The sequence below is a fragment of the Pseudophryne corroboree genome, chromosome 11 (genome assembly GCF_028390025.1).
Source record: "Pseudophryne corroboree isolate aPseCor3 chromosome 11, aPseCor3.hap2, whole genome shotgun sequence".
Lineage (NCBI taxonomy): Eukaryota > Metazoa > Chordata > Amphibia > Anura > Myobatrachidae > Pseudophryne > Pseudophryne corroboree.
Window position 1 is genome coordinate 308228433 of NC_086454.1, and position 15654 is coordinate 308244086.

At 50.2% G+C, this 15654-nt stretch overlaps 1 protein-coding gene across 2 annotated transcripts in view; it reads right to left on the minus strand.

The window, feature by feature from the left end:
* SIAH1 (siah E3 ubiquitin protein ligase 1) overlaps positions 1-11714 on the minus strand; it is a 69861-nt gene extending 58147 nt beyond the window's left edge. Inside the window, exon 1 of one of the 2 annotated variants that reach the window (XM_063945581.1) lies at positions 11391-11714. The gene's annotated coding sequence lies outside the window, so the exon portion shown is untranslated. The remainder of the gene's footprint in view (positions 1-11390) is intronic. The other variant, XM_063945580.1, reaches the window with a different exon arrangement.
* Between the last annotated feature and the right edge of the window lie 3940 nt (positions 11715-15654).

A 15654-nucleotide genomic window follows, 5' to 3' on the forward strand; every position in this document is an offset into this window, starting at 1 on the left:
AGGTTCCTGACTAGCTCGGATAACTCCCTGGCTTTCTCTTCCGGGAGAAACACCTTTTTCTGGACTGTGTCCAGAATCATCCCTAAGCACAGGAGACTTGTTGTCGGGATCAGCTGCGATTTTGGAATATTTAGAATCCACCCCTGCTGTTGTAACAGTATCCGAGATAGTGCTACTCCGACCTCCAACTGTTCCCTGGACTTTGCCCTTATCAGGAGATCGTCCAAGTAAGGGATAATTAAGACGCCTTTTCTTCGAAGAAGAACCATCATTTCGGCCATTACCTTGGTAAAGACCCGGGGTGCCGTGGACAATCCAAACGGCAGCGTCTGAAACTGATAGTGACAGTTCTGTACCACAAACCTGAGGTACCCTTAGTGATAAGGGCAAATTTGGGACATGGAGGTAAGCATCCCTGATGTCTCGGGACACCATATAGTCCCTTTCTTCCCGGTTCGTTATCACTGCTCTGAGTGACTCCATCTTGATTTGAACCTTTGTAAGTGTTCAAATTTTTTTAGATTTACAATAGGTCTCACCTAGCCTTCTGGCTTCAGTACCACAATATAGTGTGGAATAATACCCCTTTTCTTGTTGTAGGAGGGGTAATTTAATTATCACCTGCTGGGAATACAGCTCGTGAATTGTTTCCCATACTGCCTCCTTGTCGGAGGGAGACCTTGGTAAAGCAGACTTCAGGAGCCTGCGCAGGGGAAACGTCTCGACATTCCAATCTGTACCCCTGGGATACTACTTGTAGGATCCAGGGGTCCTGTACGGTCTCAGCGTCATGCTGAGAGCTTGTCAGAAGCGGTGGAACGCTTCTGTTCCTGGGAATGGGCTGCCTGCTGCAGTCTTCTTCCCTTTCCTCTATCCCTGGGCAGATATGACTCTTATAGGGACGAAAGGACTGAAGCTGAAAAGACGGTGTCTTTTTCTGCAGAGATGTGACTTAGGGTAAAAACGGTGGATTTTCCAGCAGTTGCCGTGGCCACCAGGTCCGATGGACCGACCCCAAATAACTCCTCTTCCTTTATACGGCAATACACCTTTGTGTCGTTTGGAATCTGCATCACCTGACCACTGTCGTGTCCATAAACATCTTCTGGCAGATATGGACATCGCACTTACTCTTGATGCCAGAGTGCAAATATCCCTCTGTGCATCTCGCATATATAGAAATGCATCCTTTAAATGCTCTATAGTCAATAAAACACTGTCCCTGTCAAGGGTATCAATATTTTTAGTCAGGGAATCCGACCAAGCCACCCCAGCTCTGCACATCCAGGCTGAGGCGATCGCTGGTCGCAGTATAACACCAGTATGTGTGTATATACTTTTTATGATATTTTCCAGCCTCCTGTCAGCTGGCTCCTTGAGGACGGCCCTATCTATAGACGGTACCGCCACTTGTTCTGATAAGCGTGTGAGCGCCTTATCCACCCTAAGGGGTGTTTCCCAACGCGCCCTAACTTCTGGCGGGAAAGGGTATACCGCCCATATTTTCTATCGGGGGGAACCCACGCATCATCACACACTTCATTTAATTTATCTGATTCAGGAAAAACTACGGTAGTTTTTTCACATCCCACATAATACCCTCTTTTGTGGTACTTGTAGTATCAGAAATATGTAACACCTCCTTCATTGCCCTTAACGTGTGGCCCTAATAAGGAATACGTTTGTTTATTCACCGTCGACACTGGATTCAGTGTCCCTGTCTGTGTCTGTGTCGACCGACTAAAGTAAACGGGCGTTTTAAAACCCCTGACGGTGTTTTTGAGACGTCTGGACCGGTACTAATTGTTTGTCGGCCGTCTCATGTCGTCAACCGACCTTGCCGCGTGTTGACATTATCACGTAATTCCCTAAATAAGCCATCCATTCCGGTGTCGACTCCCTAGAGAGTGACATCACCATTACAGGCAATTGCTCCGCCTCCTCACCAACATCGTCCTCATACATGTCGACACACACGTACCGACACACAGCACACACACAGGGAATGCTCTGATAGAGGACAGGACCTACTAGCCCTTTGGAGAGACAGAGGGAGAGTTTGCCAGCACACACCAAAAACGCTATAATTATATAGGGACAACCTTATATAAGTGTTTTCCCTTATAGCATCTTTTTTATATATTTTTAACGCCAAATTAGTGCCCCCCCTCTCTGTTTTAACCCTGTTTCTGTAGTGCAGTGCAGGGGAGAGCCTGGGAGCCTTCCCTCCAGCCTTTCTGTGAGGGAAAATGGCGCTGTGTGCTGAGGAGATAGGCCCCGCCCCTTTTTCGGCGGCCTCGTCTCCCGCTCTTAACGGATTCTGGCAGGGGTTAAATATCTCCATATAGCCCCCGGAGGCTATATGTGAGGTATTTTTAGCCAAAAATAGGTTTTCATTGCCTCCCAGGGCGCCCCCCTCCCAGCGCCCTGCACCCTCAGTGACTGCCGTGTGAAGTGTGCTGAGAGGAAATGGCGCACAGCTGCAGTGCTGTGCGCTACCTTAAGAAGACTGAGGAGTCTTCATGCCGCCGATTCTGGACCTTCTTCTTGTTTCAGCATCTGCAAGGGGGCCGGCGGCGAGGCTCCGGTGACCATCCAGGCTGTACCTGTGATCGTCCCTCTGGAGCTAATGTCCAGTAGCCAAAGAAGCCAATCCATCCTGCACGCAGGTGAGTTCACTTCTTCTCCCCTAAGTCCCTCGTTGCAGTGATCCTGTTGCCAGCAGGACTCACTGTAAAATAAAAAACCTAAGCTAAACTTTTCTAAGCAGCTCTTTAGGAGAGCCACCTAGATTGCACCCTTCTCGGCCGGGCACAAAAATCTAACTGAGGCTTGGAGGAGGGTCATAGGGGGAGGAGCCAGTGCACACCACCTGATCCTAAAGCTTTACTTTTTGTGCCCTGTCTCCTGCGGAGCCGCTATTCCCCATGGTCCTTTCAGGAACCCCAGCATCCACTAGGACGATAGAGAAAATACGTTTGTTTCTTCACCGTCGACACTAGATTCATCTGTGTCGGTACCCGTGTCGACTGACTGAGGTAAAGGACGTTTTACAGCCCCTGACGGTGTCTGAGACGCCTGAACCGGTACTAACTGGTTTGCCGGGCGTCTTATTTCGTCAACTGACTTTTGTAATGTGCTGACATTATCACGTAATTCCATAACTAAAGCCATCCATTCCGGTGTCGACTCCCTAGGGGGTGACATTACCATCATCGGCAATTGCTCTGCCTCCACACCAACATCGTCCTCATACATGTCGACACACACGTACCGACACACAGCAGCCACACAGGGAATGCTCTAATCGAAGACAGGACCCCCTAGCCCTTTGGGGAGACAGAGGGAGAGTTTGCCAGCACACACCAAAAGCGCTATAAGTGTATATAAACAACCCTAGAAGGTGTTGTTTACTATATATGCGCTCTTAATATATAAATATCGCCAATTTATGCCCCCCTTCTCTTTGTTACCCTGTTTCTGTAGTGCAGTGCAGGGGAGAGACCTGGGAGCCTTCCTCACCAGCGGAGCTGAGCAGGAAAATGGCGCTGAGTGCTGAGGAGAATAAGCTCCGCCCCTTTTTCGGCGGGCTTTTCCCCGGTTTTTAAGAAACTGGCCTGGGTTAAAATACATACATATAGCCTTAATGGCTATATGTGATGTATTTATTTTGCCACTAAAGGTAATTATATTGCTGCCCAGGGCGCCCCCAGCAGCGCCCTGCACCCTCCGTGACTGAGTCAGTGAGCCGTGTGACAACAATGGCGCACAGCTGCCGTGCTGTGCGCTACCTTCAAGAAGACTGAGGAGTCTTCTGCCGCCTGCTTTCCGGACCTCCGTTCTGCCGTCTCTTCAGCGTCTGTAAGGGGGATCGGCGGCGCGGCTCCGGGACGAACCCCAGGCTGACCTGTGTTCCGACTCCCTCTGGAGCTAAGTGTCCAGTAGCCTAAGACTCCAATCCATCCTGCACGCAGGTGAGTTGGAAATCTCTCCCCTAAGTCCCTCGATGCAGTGATCCTGTTGCCAGCAGGAATCACTGAGATTGAAACCTAAAAAAAAACTTTTCTAAACAGCTCTTTAGGAGAGCCACCTAGATTGCACCCTCTCGGACGGGCACAAAAACCTAACTGAGGCTTGGAGGAGGGTCATAGGGGGAGGAGCCAGTACGCACCATGTGACCTAAAAGCTTTTTTAGATGTGCCCTGTCTCCTGCGGAGCCCGCTATTCTCCATGGTCCTGACGGAGTCCCAGCATCCACTAGGACGTTAGAGAAAATAAGAATTTACTTACCGATAATTCTATTTCTCGGAGTCCGTAGTGGATGCTGGGGTTCCTGAAAGGACCATGGGGAATAGCGGCTCCGCAGGAGACAGGGCACAAAAAGTAAAGCTTTTCCAGATCAGGTGGTGTGCACTGGCTCCTCCCCCTATGACCCTCCTCCAGACTCCAGTTAGGTACTGTGCCCGGACGAGCGTACACAATAAGGGAGGATTTTGAATCCCGGGTAAGACTCATACCAGCCACACCAATCACACCGTACAACTTGTGATCTAAACCCAGTTAACAGTATGATAACAAAAGGAGCCTCTGAAAGACGGCTTCCTACAACAATAACCCGATTTTTGTAACAATAACTATGTACAAGTATTGCAGAATAATCCGCACTTGGGATGGGCGCCCAGCATCCACTACGGACTCCGAGAAATAGAATTATCGGTAAGTAAATTCTTATTTTCTCTATCGTCCTAGTGGATGCTGGGGTTCCTGAAAGGACCATGGGGATTATACCAAAGCTCCCAAACGGGCGGGAGAGTGCGGATGACTCTGCAGCACCGAATGAGAGAACTCCAGGTCCTCTTTTGCCAGGGTATCAAATTTGTAAAATTTTACAAACGTGTTCTCCCCCGACCACGTAGCTGCTCGGCAGAGTTGTAATGCCGAGACCCCTCGGGCAGCCGCCCAAGATGAGCCCACCTTCCTTGTGGAATGGGCATTTACATATTTTTTGCTGTGGCAAGCCTGCCACAGAATGTGCAAGCTGAATTGTACTACAAATCCAACGAGCAATAGTCTGCTTAGAAGCAGGAGCACCCAGCTTGTTGGGTGCATACAGGATAAACAGCAAGTCAGATTTCCCGACTCCAGCCGACCTGGAAACTATATTTTCAGGGCCCTGACAACATCCAGCAACTTGAGTCCTCCAAGTCCCTAGTAGCCGCAGGCACCACAATAAGCTGGTTCAGGTGAAACGCTGACACCACCTTAGGGAGAAAACTGGGGACGAGTCCACAGCTTTGCTCTGTCCGAATGGACAATCAGATATGGCTTTGTGAGATAAAGCCGCCAATTCTGACACTCGCCTGGCCGAGGCCAGGACCAACAGCATGGTCACTTTCCATGTGAGATATATCAAATCCACAGATTTGAGTTGTTTAAAACAATGTGATTTTAGGAATCCCAAACTACGTTGAGATCGCCCAGTGCCACTGGAGACATCAAAAAGGGGTTGTATATGCAGTACTCCCTTAACAACTTCTGGACTTCAGGAACTGAAGCCAATTTCTTTCTGGAAGAAAATCGACCGGTCGAAATTTGAACCTTAATGGACCCCAATTTGAGACCCATATACACTCCTGCTTGCAGGAAATGTAGGAATTAACCTAGTTGAAATTCTTCCGTGGAGCCTTCCCGGCCTCACACCATGGAACATATTTTCACCTAAGCGGTGATAATGTTGTGCGGTCACCTCCTTCCTGGCTCTGACCAGGGTAGGGATGACCTCTTCCGGAATGCCTCTTTCCCTTAGGATCCGGCATTCACCCGCCCTGGCGTCAACGCAGCTGCGGTAAGTCATGGAACAGACATGATTCTTGCTGAATCAAGATCCTTTCTAGTATCTCTTGAAGTTCCGGGTACCAAGTTCTTCTTGGCCCAAACCGGAACCACGAGTATAGTTCTTACTCCTCTCCTTCCTATCATTCTCCATACACTGGGTATGAAAGGCAGAGGAGGGAACACATACACCGACTGGTACACCCACGGTGTTACCAGAGCGTCCCAGCTATTGCCTGAGGGTCTCTAGACCTGGCGCTTCATGTGGGACGCCATCATAACCACCTTTGGTCTTTCCCAACGGTTTACAACATGTGGAAACTTCCAGATGAAGTTCCCACTTTTCCGGGTGGAATTCATTTATGCTGAGGAAATCTTCCTAGTTTTCCACTCCCGGAATGAACACTGCTGACAGTGTTATCACATGATCTTTCGCCCAGCGAAGAATCCTTGCTGTCATTGCCCTCCTGCTTCTTGTGCCGCCCCGTCTGTTTACGTGGGCGACTGCCATGATGATGTCCTACTGGATCATCACCGGTTGACTTTGAAGCAGAGGTCTTCCTAGGCTCAGAGCATCGTAAATTGCCCTTAGCTCCAGTATATTCATGTGGAGAGAAATCTCCAGACTTGACCACACTTCCTTGGAAATTTCTTCCTTGTGTGACTGTTCCCCAGCCTCTCAGGCTGGCATCCGTGGTCACCAGAACACAGTCCTGAATGCTGAATGTGCTGCCCTCTAGAAGATGAGCACTCTGCAGCCCCCACAGAAGAGACACCCTTGTCCTTGGAGACAGGGTTATCCGCTGATGCATCTGAAGATGCGATCCGGACCATTCGTCCAGCAAATCCCCCTGAAAAGTTTTTGCGTGAGATCTGCCGAATGGAATCGCTTCGTAAGAAGCCACCATTTTTCCCAGGACTCCTGTGCATTGATGCACTGATACTTGGCCTGGATTTAGGAGGTTTCTGACTAGGTCGGATAACTCCCTGGCTTTCCCCTCCAGGAGAAATACCTCTTTCTGGACTATGCCCAGAATCATTCCTAGGAACAGCAGACGTATCATCGGAAAACAGCTGCGATTTTTGGAATATTTAGAATCCACTCGTGCTGTCGTAGAACTACTTTAGATAGTTCTTTTCCGACCTCCAACTGTTCTCTGGAAACTTGTCCCTTTCAGGATATCGTCCAAGTAAGGGATAATTTAGATGCCTTTCTTCTTTTAAGAATCATCTTTTCGGCCATTACCTTGGTAAAGGCCCGGGGTGCCGTGGATAATTCAACGGCAGCGTATGAAACTGATATTGACAGTTCTGTATCACGAACCAGAGGTACCCTTGTTGAGAAGGGCAAATTTGGACATGGAGGTAATCCTTGATGTCCAGGGACACCATATAGTCCCCTTTTTTCCGGTTCTCTATCACTGCTCTGAGTGACTCCATCTTAATTTGAACCTTTTTATGTAAGTGTTCAAAGATTTCAGATTTAGACTATGTCTCACCAAGCCGTCTGGCTTCAGTACCACAATATAGTGTGGAGGACTAATACCCTTTTCCTTGTTGTAGGAGGGGTACTTTGATTATCACCTGCTGGAAATACAGCTTGTGAATTTTTTTCCCAATACTGCCTCCTTGTCGGAGGGAGCCGTTGGTAAAGCAGGCTTCAGGAACCTGTGAGGAAAAAATGTCTCGACTCTCCAATCTGTACCCCTGGGATAATACATGTATGATCTAGGGGTCAACTTGCGAGTGATCCCACTGCGCGCTGAGACTCTTGAGACTACCCCCCCACTGGTGGAGGGCTTCTTTTCCTGGGAAGGGGCTGCCTGCTGCAGTCTACTTCCCTTTCCTCTATGTCTGGGCAGCTATGACTGGCCTTTTGCCCGCTTGCCCACATGGGAACGGAAGGATTGAGGCTGAAAAGACAGTGTCTTTTTCTGCTGAGATGTAACTTGGGGTAAAAAGTTGGATTTCCCAGCTGTGGCCGTGGCCCCCAGGTCCGACGGACCGATCCCAAATAACTCCTTCCCTTTATACGGCAATACTTCCATGTGCCGTATGGGATCTGTATCACCTGACCACTGTCGTGTCCATGACATCTTCTGGGAGATATGGACAACGCACTTATCTTGATGCCAGAGTGCAAATATCCCTCTGTGCATCTCGCATACATATATATAGAATGCATCCTATTAAATGCTCTATATCAATAAAATATTTTTAGTCAGGGAATTCGACCAAGCCAACCCAGCACTGCATCTCCAGGCTGATGGCGATCGCTGGTCGCAGTATAACCACCGTCTGTGTGTATATACTTTTTAGGATATTTTTCCAGCTGCCTATCAGCTGGCTCCTTGAGGGCGGCCGTATTTGGAGACGGTAACGCCACTTGATAAGCGTGTGAGCGCCTTATCCACCCTAATGGGTGTTTCCCAACGCGCCCTAACTTCTGGCGGGAAAAGGTATAACGCCAATATTTGCTATCGGGGTAAACCCACGCATCATCACACACTTCATTTTATTTTATCTGATTCAGGAAAAACTACAGGTAGTTTTTTCACTTCCACATAATACCCTTTTTTGTGGTACTTGTAGTATCAGAAATATGTAACAGCTCCTTCATTGCCCTTAACGTGTGGCCCTAATGAGGAATACGTTTGTTTATTCACCGTCGACACTGGATTCAGTGTCCGTGTCTGTGTCGACCGACTGAGGTAAATGGGCGTTTTTTATAAAAAAACCCTGACGGTGTTTCTGAGACGCCTGGACCGTTACTAATTGTTTGTCGGCCGTCTCATGTCGTCAACCGACCTTGCAGCGTGTTGACATTCTCACGTAATTCCCTAAATAAGCCATCCATTCCGGTGTCGACTCCCTAGAGAGTGACATCACCATTACAGGCAATTTCTCCGCCTCCTCCAGCATCGTCCTCATACATGTCGACACACACGTACCGACACACAGCACACACACCTGGAATGCTCTGACAGAGGACAGGACCCCACTAGCCCTTTGGAGAGACAGAGGGAGAGTTTGCCAGCACACACCAAAAAACGCTATAATTACATAGGGACAACCTTATATAAGTGTTTCTCCCCAATAGCATCTTTATATATATATTTATATCGCCAATTTGTGCCCCCCCTCTCTGTTTAAACCCTGTTTCTGTAGTGCAGTGCAGGGGAGAGCCTGGGAGCCTTCTCTCCAGCCTTTCTGTGAGAGAAAAAATGGCGCTGTGTGCTGAGGAGATAGGCCCCGCCCCTTTTACGGCGGGCTCGTCTCCCGCTCTTTAGTGAAGTTTGGCAGGGGTTAAATATCTCCATATAGCCTCTGGGGGCTATATGCGAGGTATTTTTAGCCAGTATATAGGTTTACATTTGCCTCCCAGGGCGCCCCCCCCCAGCGCCCTGCACCCTCAGTGACAGCGTGTGAAGTGTGCTGAGAGGAAAATGGCGCACAGCTGCAGTGCTGTGCGCTACCTTTAGAAGACTGTCAGAGTCTTCAGCCGCCGATTCTGGACCTCTTCTAACTTCAGCATCTGCAAGGGGGCCGGCGGCGCGGCTCCGGTGACCATCCAGGCTGTACCTGTGATCGTCCCTCTGGAGCTAATGTCCAGTAGCCAAGAAGCCAATCCATCCTGCACGCAGGTGAGTTCACTTCTTCTCCCCTCAGTCCCTCGTTGCAGTGATCCTGTTGCCAGCAGGACTCACTGTAAAATAAAAAACCTAAGCTAAACTTTCTCTAAGCAGCTCCTTAGGAGAGCCACCTAGATTGCACCCTTCTCGGCCGGGCACAAAAATCTAACTGGAGTCTGGAGGAGGGTCATAGGGGGAGGAGCCAGTGCACACCACCTGATCTGGAAAAGCTTTACTTTTTGTGCCCTGTCTCCTGCGGAGCCGCTATTCCCCATGGTCCTTTCAGGAACCCCAGCATCCACTAGGACGATAGAGAAATACTGTATTACATTGCAGAAGTCCTGTCCCGTTCTGCACACCCCCTGGCATCTCCCTCTGCGTGGCAGCGCTGGTCACAGTGACTGTATAAGGGGGTACTCACGGAGCGATCGCTGCTTAAAATCTGACTAGATTGCTTAGATTTTAAGCAGTGATCTCTCAGTGTGTACACCTCACAGCGATAGCGATGCGCAGCCCCGCGCATCGCTATCGCTGGTGCTAGACGGGTCACTCACTTCACCCGCTAGGTGAAATGAGCGGCTCCCCCCACACGCTGATCACACATCGCGCTGTGCTGAGTGGGGGGGAGAGATGTGTGCTACTTGCCTTATGAGTAGGCCCTCAGTGATCATATCTGCATAGGATATTACTATAGAGACGCCGTGTGACCTTTCCGTTTCAGCACTATCTGGGTAACGCTTTATGTATAACATATCCCATAACTGAATTATTACACCGTCTGCTAAATAGAAACAATGCAATCATACTGCAAGTCATTCTGTGCTGATAAATGCTTTCAGATGTAACCTTCAAAGCTTGTCACAACGCTTTTATCTCCCAGGACAACGCCAGTACCTTGACCATCTCCGGCGGTATCCCATTCTGCACAGGAGCCCATACAGCTAGAGCTCCCGGAGATCAGCCACAACACTAGCAACAATAGGAGTCTCTAGAAGCAGCGAGAGAAGTGTAAGGACTGGCCTGTCACAGTTCGGATGGATTGCAATGACCTGGCAAGTCACATAACACACTACATAGGAGACACTGCCAGGCTCAGTCCTGTGCAAGGAGAGGTTATCCCTCGCCGCCACATGCTGCTGAGAACAAAAGATGTGTCACTGAGGGGACACACACATTGCAAGACCCCTGCAAGCCTGCAGCTCAGGACCCCACCATGTTGGCACAAACACTGCTCTGCAAAAGCACCACAATAAAGCCGGGTACTACAGGGACACATCACTGGGGATTAACACAGCCAGCGCCACACGGCAGGAACACATACACGGTCGCCAGTGGTCTGCGGCTCCCTATAAGGTCACAGATAATATTTTTTATTTCACTGGTGTATCCTATCAGAATAAAATTAACTAAATACATTTTTATCTATCTCCCTATCACGGAGAAACACCTCATTTGCACGGTGTGTGCTATTTAAATTATAAATAACACATACAGATGTAAATTATTCCTTATTCTAGCACTATGGCCATGGAGCAATCAATCATGCTGCAGTGATACATACATGTAACGTGTACATGAGGCACCACACACCTCCAACACATACAGGAGGCACCACACACCTCCAACACATACAGGAGGCACCACACACCTCCAACACATACAGGAGGCACCACATACGTCATGTAACACATACAGGAGGCACCACATACACACGTAGGCCAGGCCAGGGATGAGGAATTAGTGGGAGGGGGGCATGGGAATAGAGGAGGGGGGGGGGGGGGTTAGGCCGCAGCCTGAGGACAATGCGGCGGCCGGTGTGGGGTGGGGGGGATTGGGGGGTGTCCCAGTCTGACATCACACTTACAAGGATGGTGTGAGGCCTCTCTCGCACCCCTCCCCCATACCCCGAGCCACCGGGCGACTCACCTCTGCTCGGCCCCCGCCGCGGTGCTCCTGTGAGGTGAATGCCCGGTATCCTCCGCCGTCGCCGCCTCCTCCCCCCGGTCAGAGCTCTCCCAGCCGTTACCGTGCCCAGCGCGCGGCCGCCCCTCAGCCCCACAGGGAGGAAGATAAAAAAAAAAAAAAAAAAAAACCACAACACACACACACACAAAACAGAGACACTGCGCGTGCGCGAGGCCGGGGACAGGAGAAAGGGAGGAGGGTGCGAGCGCGGCGGACGGCGTCAGAGCGGGAGCGCGCACGGCGGCAATTTATATAGAGACGGTTTTAGCCGATGGGATGAGACTGATGACTCCGCCCACCAGCCCCGCCCCCTTCTCCTCCCGCAAGAGGCCAGCCCCCTTCCCCTGCCCACAGAGGCCCGCCTCCCGGGCAGTGCGTTCCCGCTGGCCCCGCCCCTTACTCCTTAGCTTGAGAGTGTCCGCGCGCGCCGCTTCCCGCCTTTTCCCGTCCCCGCCGCTCTATAGAGTCTCTGTACTAGTAATCGTGTTGCGCTCCCAGAATGCATATTGCTGTTAGAATCTCCCCAGGCTTCATGCAGGGGGCACATGTGCTGGGGCAAAAGGTTTTGAAAGTGAAAAAGTATGTTACAATGGCATGAGGGGTATTTGGTCTTTAGATTGACAGCATTTAGGTCGACCGCTATTGATCGACATGGTCACTAGGTCGACATGGCAAAGGTCAACAGACATGAGTTTTTTACATTTTTTTGTACTTTTTCATACTTTACGATCCATGTGCACTACGATTGGGAATAGTTACCTGCCCGAAGCAAGGGGACACGGTGCACTAATTGGGGGTCACTTTACGAGTAAAACGACACCGCCCAAAAAAAACTGATGTCGACCTTTTCCATGTCAACCTAATGACCGTGTTGACCTATTTCAGGTGTCGACCTAGTCACTGTCAACCTAATGACTGTCCATGCTATGAGCCACACCCGCATGAGATGCCCCAGTCCATGTGCAGGTGGTATACGGATGATTGGGCCATCCCTACTCTCTATCTAGTTACTGTAGATCAGGGGTGGCCAACCAGTCAGAGACAAAGAGCCAAGAAATCTTGTTAGGTACATCAAAGAGCCGACTTCGAGCCGAAGGCGCACTTGCAAAAATGGGGTGTGACCTTGTGCCTGCTAGGCCACGCACCGGTATAAAATACATTGAAAAAGCCAGATCCAACATAAAATACAATAAAAAAGCCACTTCTACATCAAATAATTTAAAAAGCCAGATCCGCATAAAATATATTGAAAAGCCAGATTCACATAATACATTTCAGTTCCCCAATGTGTCACTCCAGCCAGCTCCTCCATGTGTATTTGGCTCCCTCAGTTCTCAGTCTACGTAGTGCTGCTGCATGTCTGGCTGGAGTGCAGCGGTTTACAGATCTCTTGTGGTCACGTGACTTTGAGTGTTGGGAGCCACATTTGAATGAAGAAAGAGCCGCATGTGGCTCAAGAGCCACGCGTTGGCCACCACTGCTGTAGATCTTCTATACATGTGCGGGCCAATCAAAAATGGGGGTGGGGCTTAGTGGGCCACTGGGTTGAGGGTCTGAGCGCCGTTCCCTGATGGACAAAAAAAAACAAAAACTTCAGTTCCACCCAGCCATTGATGGCAGATAACCTTTGGCTCTCTGCCATCCATGGCAAAACCATCGGTAGTTAGTCATCGCTGTTTGGCAACTGTCGATGGCAATCCCTAGGGATGAGCATCTTTAGAAAAGATGAATTAGCATGCCCGATGGATCCGGTCTTATTTTTTTAAATGTACTTTTAATATAAATTATGGAGCCATGATGCACTAGAGACAACAGTTAAGGCACATTTTAGACAGCTGGGTGACCAACCGCAATGGTGTGCCCAGGACTATCCCAGTTTTGACTAAAGGCCCCCATACAACAGCAACATATTGCCTCTATCTAATTTAAAATAGACACATCTTATGTTTCTCTTATACGTCCTAGAGGATACTGGGGTCCACATTAGTACCATGCGGTATCATTCCTCCCAAATGTCCCGATTTTCGCGGGACAGTCCCGTTTTTTGGGGACTGTCCCGCTGTCCCACCCGCGGGCCACAGTGTCCCGCGGTGGGGGGGGGGGGGGCAGTTGGGAGTCTCTGTCTCTCGCTGCCCTGCTTAACAGAGCAGCGGTGAATAGACGCCGTGCGCATGCACACAGCATCTATTCAGGGGAGACAGGAGGAGAGGGGGCATGCCAGCAGCTCACAGAGCGCTGGGCATGCCCCCCTCAGTGACGAAAATGGGGGCATGGCTAGCGATCGTGGGGTCCTCCCGCGAAGCCACGACCCCTTTTCACAGACCACACCCCTTTTCGGGAGCGCGCACGGCTTCGCCGCGCGTGTGTCCCTCCTTAGACCATAGGAAAGTTGGGAGGTATGCGGTATAGATGGGTCCACTAGGAGCCTTGGGCACTTTAAGAAATCAATAGTGTGCCCTAGCTCCTCCCTCTATGCCCCTCCTACCAGACTCAGTTTAGAAAAGTGCCCGGAGGAGCTTAGGGAAGCTTCTGAAGAGTTTTCTGCATTTATTTTTCTGTTTGTTATTTTCAGGTAGGACTGGTTGGCACCAGCCTGCCTGCTTCGTGGGACTTAAGGGGGGAACGGCCCAACCTCCTATAGGGATAATGGTCCCGTTCCCCGCTGACAGGATATCGCTCCTGAGGGACCTATTCGAAATCCCCACCACGGCGAGCGTACATTCCCGCAGCACGCCGCCACCCCTAACAGCCAGAAGTAAGAAGAGTGGTGAGTGGATGGCCGGCGTCCCGGTTAGCGGGTCGCCGGCTGTAATGGCGGCATCAGGGTATGGAGTGCAGCGCTGACATGCAGGCTGCGCTCCAGGGCTCAGGATGACATGCGGTGAGTGTGTCCCGCTGTGAGGGGCGCGCTGAGCCACTGATGAATACCCACAATGGCCAAATAGCTTCACATGGCTTCTAACCCACTGTTAAGCAAAACACATACCTCAGGCCAGTATAAAAAAAAACGGGAAGCCACGCGCCATTACAGGGGAGGGGCTTCACTATGAGCGGATCCAGCAGCTCATCAGCGCCATTTTCCCTCTGCAGCTTACACTGACAGGCATCGCAGAAAAGCGCAGCTCCTCCACAAAGTCTCAACGTCTCCTCAGATGTACCAGGGCGTCTCAGAAGGGGGGGGGAGGGGGGGGGGGGCGTTCTAGAATACTAAGTCCTCTTCAGGGACTTAGTTTGCCCACCCAGCTGAGTTTACTTAGCTAATAGGGCGCGGTGTGGCTGGCTCCATTTTCTGTGTCTCCCTGCGGGCTCTGTGTGGGCTAAACTGTGTTTTCACCTTCTGTGTGTGTGTCCCTTCACGTTGCCATGTCACGGGACTGTGTCTCCTGCACAGCAGAATGTCTGTCCTTCCCGGGAGACTCAATACCGTGTACCCAAGATAGTACACATTCTCAGGCCAGTGGGTCAGAACCCCCATGGTTAGATTCCATTAAGGGGATGATCTCTGTTATTTCTAATAAATTGCCCCATACTGAGAAAGAGACGTAATACATAAGACGGTCTATGGATGACCCGATGAATAGAGATTCAGTTCCCATACCAGCGTCTCAAACCCCTGCCATTTTTTCACAAAAGCATACTCTGGCCCAGCTCATGCAGGCTGATACTGATGACGATGCATCTGACACAGAAGAGGGTGAAGCGGATGTGAGTGGGGGGGATGCGGAATACAGGCCCTGACAGAAGCTATTAGAGATGGCCTGCACATTCCTGACAAGGTGGCGGAGGTGGATGAGGAATCATATTTTAATGTAAAAACGAAATCCTCAGCTACTTTTCCAGCATCAAAGGAATTGATTTTCCGTAGGGCTAACACGAGGATCCGTGCGGCTTCAAATGTGAATCTGGCCATGCTCACTGTTTTTCCATCCACATCCAAAATCATCACCTCAGTATCTCCACTTGCACCTGTCCTTTGCTGGGTACAAGAGATCCGTCTGAAATGGGTTAGATAGGAATGACCAGTGGTTGGGATGCATCCCGACAATTAAACCTGACAGGGGTGAGGTAGGGCTATTCTCCCCTACCACCTAACCCTCCCTTATCGCAGCCTAACCTTAACCTCCCTCGTTGTTGCCTAAACCTATCCTCTCCCCTCCTCCAGCCTAAAGCTAACCCTCCCCTCTTGGTACCTAAACCTAACTTCCCCGCCCAGAGGTGCCTAACC